Raw genomic sequence first — 10482 nt, forward strand, 5'->3', positions numbered from 1 at the left:
GTTGTGGCTGGAAGTGGAGCCCCACATGGAGAAGAAATAGGGACAGGGAGCTGGACACGGTGCCTTAAGCAGTGTTGTTTACAGTATGGAGGGAAGGTATATGTGTCTATTTTGAAAATAATTGAAAATGGCTCTTTCCTGCCTGACTTCCTCCTGTATCCCGCCTTCCTTCTCAGAGCAATCTGTGACGATCTTGTAATTAAAACATTAAAAATAGAAAAAAATCAAGCAAAATGACATATATATATATGTTTCTTTCATTAAAACAAATTAGTTACACCATAAAATTAATTTCAGAGACTTTTCACCTGATTCTCTTGCAATATAGTGTCCCAGTTTTATTGTATGTGGGTGGGTTGTCTTGATGTGATTATGGTTTGAGATTCTTCAAAGAGTCAAAGACAATCATTGTTTATGGAATAAGTAAAAAAAAAAAAACTTGAGATGTTGAATAACTTTGAATCCAGGTAACCTGCAAAGTAATAAGTAAGCAGATCTTGATTTCTGACAAATGTAGACTCCTGCATCTCCCTGTCCATTGTTTATCCCTGCCTGCCTCCTTACACTTAGTCTCTGTCCTCTCCTCACACTCACCTGTAGTCTCTGTCCTCTCCTCACACTCACCTGTAGTCTCTGTCCTCTCCTCACACTCACCTGTAGTCTCTGTCTGCTTTCACCAGACTTTTCTGCCTTTTCCCACCTCAGGTTGCTTCAAGGCTCCATCCTGGAACACCCAGAAACATGCCTTCTACCTTACCACAGGGAAGTGACTGGCTCCTCCAGCTAAACCTCAGTCAGGTGTTCCCATATCACCTTGGTCACTGAGGGTGAGCAGTATTAAGAACTTTTTCCTTCTTGTCTGTTTCCTTCAAAACATTCATCAATACTTTGATTAATTTCTAGTTTTTAGCTACCCTGTGATATAACATCATTCAACACTGGACTGTGCCTGTCTGCTTCAGACCGCTGCTAGTCACAAAATACTGAATAAGTAAGTAGGTCTGTTGCTGGAAGTGGCATTTGAAAGGGAGGTAGGGGGTGTCTCTCAGCAAATTGCCTCTGTCCATGGCCAGGGGTAAGTCAGGCGTAGTGGTGTGAAAAAACAAAAGATCCTTTGCATTCCTGATCATTAAAATACATGACACATACTCTCTAAGTTAGTGGTGGGGTCATGTGAGCCAGCCTTGGCATGAGCTTGAAGCTGTGACTTTTTTGGAGTGGAAGGTAGGGTGTGGGTCATAGATGTAACTTTTAATATTAGAAAGAAAGACAGTTGAGAGATTTTCCTGAACAACATGGGCTTTTACTAGCATACATTCAGGAAACCCTGAAGGTATCATCCCATCATGGTGGTGGTTGGGGCTAGAGGCCTGGGAATCAAGGAGACAAGGGGCTTCTTGTCCTGATAGATAGACATGTAAACAATTATTACCCAAGTAATAACTGGCTACAGAGTGTGGCTACAGAGGGGAGGAGAGATGCTAGGGAGAGTAAAAGGGTCGGGTGCAGAAGTCTGCAGAACCTTAGCTCAGTTCTTCTTCAAAGAGATTTTGGTGACCTTTGCTGGGGATGAGACCTTCAGCCTGAGTGAGTCAAGGGAGTTGCAAAGAGGAAATCAAGAAGACTGTCCAAAAAAAGTAGAGGACTCAAAGTGGGTGGAGGTAGGCAGGTGGGGGTGGATCTGAGAGGAGATGGGGAGGAGGTTTGAATAGGATAAGAATATACTGTATGGAATTCTCAAGGAATCAATAAAGACCTTATATAAAAAGAAGACTGTCTAAAGTAAAAGGAGATTTGACAAAAGGTGGACAAGCATAGACCAAGAACAGCCAGAAAATACTCTGCAAGGGCTGAAGAGGTGAGAGAGCTAGGGCTGCTGGGGTGGGGAAATGTGAGGTAGAACAGCTCCTGGGAGAGGCCTGTAGAAAGAGAGGCCCTGCTTAGACACACAGTTAGCCCTGGGGATTTGGACTGTGCACTTCTACTTCCCAACATCTGTTCTAGAATGAATCAGATCAATGAGCAAAACTGTCTGCTCCTTCACTGCTGGGTACACTGGAACAGTGAAATCTAGGGATCAGTCAATTTATGTGTTTATGGTGGGAACATTGAAAATGATGAGATTATTTGTATTGTGATGGGAAGACATTTAAGAAGCATTGATGACTGAAGAACCAACCTACAACGCTTAGATTATGGAACAGTTTAATGGAACCAGGAATATAGTTAGTAAGGTAGAACACTTGCCTAGCATGCCCATGTCCTGGGTTAAATCCCCAGCATCACAAAAACCATCACCACTGTTACCACCACCACCACCATCACCACCAACAAACCTCCTATAAAGTCTAGGAGTAAGTATAAAATGCTCACAGTGGGGGAATTAAGAGTAGTTTTCACTTTTATGTCATTTACCTCACCCCATAGTGAGTAGGCATTAAACTTACAACCAGAAAGTCAGTAAAGCTATTTCCATTTTGAAAGGAAAAGTCCATAGAGCTTTAAGAAAGATAATTAGGGTCAGATTCCTAATTGACTGTTAGGAGATGTGTGTTACTCATTCTAGAGCCTCCATGCTGACCGTCCCAGTAGACCAGCCTTGTCTCTAAAGGGGCAGATAAGCTTTTCCCTGGGTTGTTTGATATCACTGACCTGCCTGGGGGTATGTACTCCTAGATGTTCTGGAGTAGGCAAGAAAAGGCTTGGCACCTTCCCACACTCCCTTGAGCTGGCTGTTCTCCATGTAGGCTACATGTTAGAATTGTCAGAAGAGCCAAAAATAATTCTAGGACCCAGACCCCGGCCCTCAGACCAACTAGTTCTGACTCTCTGGGATGAGTGGAGGTGAAGGGCCTGGTGATGCTGTTGGGCTGAATCAGGGGTGAGTAACTTTTTGCTGAGAAGATGATAAATAAGAAATAATTGAACAGCACCATACCTCTGGACCTGTCCTTTTAGGGCATGTCAGATTAGAGCATTGATCTTTGTAAAAAGGATTTCTTGGTCAAATCTTTCTGTTAACCTCCCCCTCTTCCTGAAAAGTTCTAAATCATATCAGCCTATAAAGGCTCTGGGAAGTCTTGCAGTGAGGAAGTCTTTTGATTTGTTTAATTTCTTTTTTCTGGAAGCCTCTGTCTTAGGTAGTCCTTTATGTTTGCTCAGCAGTGTCTGGTCAAGGACTGAAGTTCTCTTTGCATGCCATTGTTTGGTCACCCTTTGGGACACTTCTTTACGAGGTCCCTAGGACACTGTAGCTCTCTGGACATACAACAAGGTGAGGTAAAGGAGCTCCAATTATGGAACACTGGGGGATGCTTGTCACCCACTGGGACACCCTGACCTGGGCCATGGGTGTAAGAGGGGGGGCACCCTGGTTATAGAATCTGGTGTACAGAGGAGAAGAATGACGTCCAAAGATGTTATTGAGTGCCTTGTCCCAAATCAGAAACTGGGCGAGGACCCAGCAGGCACTAAAATCCAGACTTTCTGCCTCTTGGTCAGACCCCTCTACCTCCCTGACCCAGTCAAGAGGTCACCTCAGGCATTTTACCCATCTCTGCATAAAGGAGGACAGCCATGATTAATGGGAAGTTCCTGTCTTCTTACCCAATTTTGTGTTTCTGTTTCCATCTGCTGGGAAGACACCCAAAGCTCTAAATATCTTTTGGTTGTAAAGAATGTTTAGAATTGAAGAGCTGGTTTGACACAATTAAAAGCTTCCAGAAGGCTGTTATGGCGCCAATTATTTACTTAGCGATAGTAAGCTATTTAAATTTCATTATGGAGTAGAAAATTGGGAGATAAGAACAAAATATGGCCAGGCTCACTGTGACCTCAAAACCCTTGCTCCTTTTGTTCACAAAAGATAGCAGAAACAGAGCATTCTGATTCAAGGATCATTTGGTTAAACTGTGCATTCCCTTAAAGGGAATTGCTTCTTAATCTCTTCATGGGCTGCTAATGGGCCATTTATCAGGGTGTTCCAGGGCAAAGTGAATGTGGAGGAAATAGGGCTACTGGCTTAGGAGAGCCACCCTGTATTGGAGGTGGTCAGATAATGACTCCATGACTCCCACTTTGACCTAAACATTCTCTATCTTCAAAGTAAAAAAAGAACGATCTACTCTCCCTTTTCCAGATTCCCCTTTTTGTATCACTTTGACTATTAAAACTCTCCCTCCTGGTTCTCAATCCTCATTCAAGGTTGTTCTCTATAGTAATTTAACTATAACATTTCCATTGACACAACTTCTCCTTTTACCCTTCGTATAGGAAGTAGGAAGGAGCCGTTTGGTATGACAGGATAGAGGGGCTGGTTCATGGGATTGTCAGAAGGGAACTTGTACACTTATTTGACATATGTATGCACACATATATACATGTACAAACACATATATAGTCATATGAAGTAAAAGTAATGCAGTAAAATTCACCCTTTGTCTTATTTTGTTTTGAAATGAAGTTGTGTAACTACCTTAAAATCAAGATGGAGAATGTGCCCATCGCTCAGAAACATTCCCTTATGCCTCTTTGTTGTCAGTTCCTTCTTTTCACCTTGGAGCAAGAGTTAGTTCCTCACAGAATGCAAGAGAAGGGCTTATGGTGGTAGATCATGAGCTAGTCATATAGCACCTGCGACCTCTCCCTTGAACGAATAAGGCCAATGGAGCACCCATAAGGCATGTGGACTCCTTATCAGTGCAATCAGTGGTAGGCTAAAAAAAGCCAATCTCAATAAAAATTACCTCAGTCTTCACTAAGTTCCCACTGCAAGAGTCACCAGAGGTCACTGGGCAGTGCAACACAGTGATAGTCCTTCCTTGGGGTCCTCTTACTTCCTGAAGCTTTTTCTCACTTTAATAAATCTGTGCTTGTTCTACTCACTTCTTGTCTGTGTTTTCTTATTCTTGGACATGGGACAACGAACTTGGAAGCCACTGGCTCAGGATGGCTTTGGTGGCCATCGGTTGTCTGGCACCTTAGCTCCTCGAGTTAAGCTCCTTAAGAGCCAAGAAAGAGTTTGGAAGAACCCACATCAACTTTGTGAACTGAAGTTCCCAGAAAAAAAAAAATGCCATACCTGTGTTAAGGATCCTCTAAAGCTATTTGATTAAAACTTCATGCTTGTAGGGAGTTGAGATGTTGTATGATCCAGAGCCAAATTATCCAGGGCTATCTTTAGTCCTCTTAAGAGTCATTCAGTGCCCACCTCTGTGTATGATGTAATATTCTTCTGACTATCAGGTAAAACCTTCAGAATGTATTCTTAGCAGACCACTAGCTTCCACCCACCTAAAAGCTAAGAATGTCATCAGATAACATTTGAAATCTACAGAAGAGTTCCCTCCCTTTGCTGCAGCCTGCCTGATACCCCCACCAATGTACTTGGTGAATACATTGGTTTATGACTTTCTTCTTTTCAGTGACTATGCAAGTTCATGCAGCTTTATTTGAGGCAACCTGAATCTGTGTTCCTGGGCCATGGTCAGCCACACTGGCTCAGAATAAATGCTCTCTTAGTCCTTTTGAGGTGAGAGATGTGGTTTTTTTTTTTTTTTTTTTTTTTTTTTTTTTTTTTAAAAAAAAAAAAAAAAAAAAAAAAGAGGACAGACAGGGTCTCCCTATAGCCCTAGCTGTCCTGGAACTCACTAAGTAGACCAGGCTGGCCTTGAACTCACAGAGATCGGCCTGCCTCTGTCTCCTGAGTGCTGGGATTAAAGGTGTGCGCCACCACGCCTAGCTGAGAGATGTATTTTATGTGGATACCCTCTAGACCCACTGATTAATTTATCTCCATAGTTCAGCAAATTCCACACACATCGAATCATACAGTGCTGAGTCTGGCTTCTTTCACTCAACATAATGCATTTGCAACTCATCCATATTGTGTGTGTTGGAAGTTTATTTCTTTTCATTGCTGAGCCATGTTCCATGGCATAGGTGCACAGCATAGGTTCATCTATTCACAGCCGAGATACTGGCAATTAAGTTCTTGGCGATTATAAATAAAGCTGCTATAAACATGTTTTCTTTGTTATTGTACATGTACATATAGGTTTTTGTGTGATGCTATATTTTCATTTCTGTTGAGTAAATGTCTAGAAGTGATATTGTTGGTCATATGATAAGTTTACATATAATGATTTTTGAAGCAGGGTCTCATGGAGTCCAGACTCTGTGTAGCCCAGGATGATTTTGGTTTTCTGATCTTCCTGCCTCTACCTCCTAAGTGCTAGGATTATAGGCTTGTGCCACTACACTTGGTTTATGTGGTGCTGGGAATCAAATCCAGGGCTTTGTACATGTTTGGTTAGCACTCTACCAACTGAGCCACATCCCCAGCCTGACATGTAATTTCAGATGAACTTTATGTTGGTTTCATAAGAAGTTTTATGCTTAACTTTATAAACAAGTCATGCTTTTGTCTTTGTTTTAAACTTTGTGAGAAGTTGTGCTGAGGTACTCTTTCGGAGGTGATGATGATGATGATGATGATGATGACGACGACGACAACAGCTTCACTTAGTAACCTATGATTTAAGCTTTGTCCATATTATGGCACCTGGCTGTGAGTATAATATTATACCAATGATACCAGTTTATTCATCTCTGTCCTGCTGATGGGCATATGATTGTTTCCAGAATGTTATTGTTTTGTTTTACTGTTAACATTCTTTTGTATGTCTTGCTGTATTTGTTATTTGTTGCTGTATAACTATACAGCTTGAAACCTGGCAACCAGTGGCTTAAAATAACACACACTTATCTCACAGATTCTGTGAGTGGAGAGTCTTTCTTTTCTATAATTATTGTTTTACACACATACACACACACACACATACACACACACACACACACACACACTCCATTTAGTCCATTTAGTATTGCTCATACATACAAGTGTTTAGGGATAACCACTTGGGATTATATAACCTATCAGTGGGTTTATCCTTGGGGCAAAGCAATTCTTCCTCCCTAAGTAGTCACTGATTACCTATAGCTCTTCATCTAGGGGTGGAACCTTGTGAAATTTCCCCTGTCGATGCTGGCATGTCAATGGGTGTGGTCATTACAGAAGTGTTGTTTAGGCAGCCATATTGTTGAGATTTCATGGATGCAGCACTCCTGTCGTGTCTAGAAGACACCATCTCCCAGCAAGTGTCCTGGTCCTCTGGCTCTTACAATCTTTCCATCCCCTTTCTTGAGATGTTTTCTGAGCCTTACATGTAGGGGTTATGTTATAGATGTATCAATTGGGTTTGGGCACCATGTGGTCACTTATTCTCTGTATTTTGACCAGATGTGGATCTCTGTAGTAGCCTCTATCTGTTGTAAAAAGAAGCTTTTTTTTTGGTGAGAACAAGAGCTATACTTACCTGTGGGTATAAGGAAAAGTATTTAGGATGTAATTAGAAGCTATATTGATTTAGGAAAATGGCAGTAGTAAGTCCTCCTCTAAGGCCTATGACCTCTGTAGCCACAAGTAGCTGGCTAGGATTACAGTTCCTTTCTATTGAATGGGCCTTAAGTTCAATTAGATAGCTGTCTGTTATCCCTAAGAAAAAAGTGCCACTATTGTACCATTGGGGATACCTTGCTGGGCCAGTCATTGTTGTGGTTCGTAGGTTTTACAGCTATTGATTGCTTTCTCCCTTGGCAGCTTGCGTAGTACTTCCAATACTATGAGAGCTAGTTCTTAGAGAGGAGGCTTCTAAGTCAGTACCAGCTCAATTCCTCCAAATATTGTGTTCAAAGTGTGTGATATAGTCAGCAATAGAGTCTTGCCTGCAAGTTCTAGGAGGCAACCAAGGGCAATGGCAATAGCCTATACTATTTTGGGGGTCTCCTTGATCTTCCTGACCAACAACTCACAGGGAGGTTTCTCTTGTCTGTTACTGAGGTTTTTGTTAGTCCATGGCTCCTGAAGGGGAGCATACCATTCCATGTAGCATAACTCCATCTCAACTATACATATATCTATACACACAAATACATATTACATATGTATTTTTTATTTTACATTAAAAATTTTTTTTAGTTTTTAATTTTATTTTTTATGTGTATGAGTGTTTTGTCTACATATATTTGAGTGCACCTGTACCATGCAGTGCCCATGGAAGCCAGAAGAGGGTGTTGAATTCCTTGGAACTGGAGGAAAGGAGAGTTGTTAGTTGCCATGAGGGTGCTGGGAACCACACATGGGTCCTCTGTAAGAGCTACTAGTGCTCTTAACCACTGAGCCCTCTCTCTCGCTCCACATTTTTTATTAATTCAAGAATTTCATTCAGTGTATTTTGATCATATTCAGACCTCTCCCCCATCTCCACACTTACCTCCCCAACCCTCTGACTTTGTGTCCTCTGTTAGCAAATGAAAACCCCATCCATCTTACATAGCACATCTGAACTGGGTGTTAGATAAATAATACCTAGTTAGAATGCCAGTGATCTGTAATCCTTACACACAGATGGGCCAGAGTCAGGGCCCACTCCCTTTCCTTTGCACTTGGTTTTGGCTCAGAATATGCCCAGGTTTCTTGGAATGGAATTTTCATACTTGTTTTCTGTTTCTCTAATATACTGCTTAGGAATGTCAAGTAGGGATTTCTTTCTCCCTTAGTGATCAGAAATGCTTGGGTTTTCTTGTGAAAGTCAGTTATTCACAGCCTGAGTACTTGCAGGTTACACTGGCTGTTTCAGGGCATCACTCAGCACAATCACCCCACTGGGGTCCAAGGCTTCTCCAACAGGTTGATTCCCCACAGGGATTTACTGTGGGTAAAAGAAGCTAGGTCCTCACAGAAAGCACAGCTAGCTCACAGGCCTCCATTCCAAGATTCCCTAAGTGGAAGTTGGGATATTTCACAGCTTCATACAGCGGCTTTACAGGGTCCTCTAGCTTGTTTTCTGAAATCTGTAGACTTCTCAGGTTCCTATTATTGCTGAGGAATGCAGCCAGGTCTTTATATACATATATATATTTTTAAAAATTTATTATTTTTATCTTACGTGTATGAGTGTATTGCCTGCGTGTATGTGAGTGCACCTGTGTCGTGCAATGCTGCAGAGGTCAGAAGATGGCTTCAGATTCCCCTGGAACTGGAGTTAAGGACGGTTTGTAGCCACCATGTGGGTGCTGGGAATCAAATCCGGGTCCTCTGCAAGAGCAGTCAGTGCTCCTAACTGCTGAGCCACCTCTCCAGCCCCAACAGCCAGGTCTTTATAGAAGCACCTAAGGTCAGGAAGATATTCATCCTGTGTAAGGTAGTAAGTCCTACACATACACTCAGTCTCTTGGGAGTCAGGGCACCTGAGGTTCCTGAGGTCAGCTGCCCAGGGCATGCCTCATTCCACCACCGTTTTTTCTTTTTGCCTCCCCATATGTGTATGTTAAAGTAAGCTTATAAAATAATGTTTCCTTCTGACTTTTAAAACATCCGTAGTGTTTTTTATCTCTCCTTCCTCCCTCAGCCTCTGCATTAGCACCCCTCCCTTTCTCCCTCAGCTTCCATGCTCACATCTAAAGATTCAGAGCTTGGATCCAAAAAGAAAGGAAGTATGGCATTTATCTTTCTGTGTCTGGGTTATCACACTCAGGCACTCAGGTTAATATTTTCCTTTCATCCATTTACTGGCAAATTTCATTTTTATTTCTACAGCTGAATAGAACTCCATTGTGTATATGTACTATATTTTTATCCATCAGTTGATGGACATCTAGACCTTTTTAAAAAATATTTTATTTATTATCTTTATTTTATGTGTATGCACGTATTGCCTGCATGTAGGTAAGTGTACCCGTGTCGTGCAAGTGCCCATGGAGGACAGAAGAGGCTGTCGGATGCCCTGGGACTGGAGTTACAGAAAGTTGTTAGCTGCCATGGATTCAAACCTGGGTCTTCTGCAAGAACAGTCAGTGCTCTTAACCACTGAGCCATCTCCCCAGCCCCCATCTAGACTTTTTAGTGATATATCTGTATCTCCCTAATTTTCCCTAATGAGGTTAAAATGTGAGAGTCCCTGTTCCCTCTCTGCCCCATTATGTTGATATAACTTAAGCTTTAAAATTTTTATTATTAAAAATTTTTATATTTACATATTTATTTTTGTAAGTGTATATATGTGGGCACGTGCATGCTGTGACACACATGTGAAAATCAGAGGACAATTTACAGTCCTTTGGTTCATTCCTTCCACCATGTGGGTCCCAGGCATTGAACTCAGTCTGTTAGGCTTGGCAGCATGTATCTTTACCCTCTGAGCCATCTTGCTAATCCATAATCTGGGATTTTAATTCTGTATTTTCTGTGGCTTTAGCTTGCTTTTTGTTTTTAAATAATAGGAGTTTGCTGGGCGTGGTGGCGCACGCCTTTAATCCCAGCACTCAGGAGGCAGAGGCAGGCAGATCTCTGTGAGTTCAAGGCCAGCCTGGTCTACATAGTGAGTTCCAGGACAGCTGGGGCTACAGGGAGACCCTGTCTCA

Source organism: Nannospalax galili, unplaced genomic scaffold (assembly GCF_000622305.1).
Source record: "Nannospalax galili isolate Female #2095 unplaced genomic scaffold, S.galili_v1.0 scaffold127, whole genome shotgun sequence".
NCBI lineage: Eukaryota > Metazoa > Chordata > Mammalia > Rodentia > Spalacidae > Nannospalax > Nannospalax galili.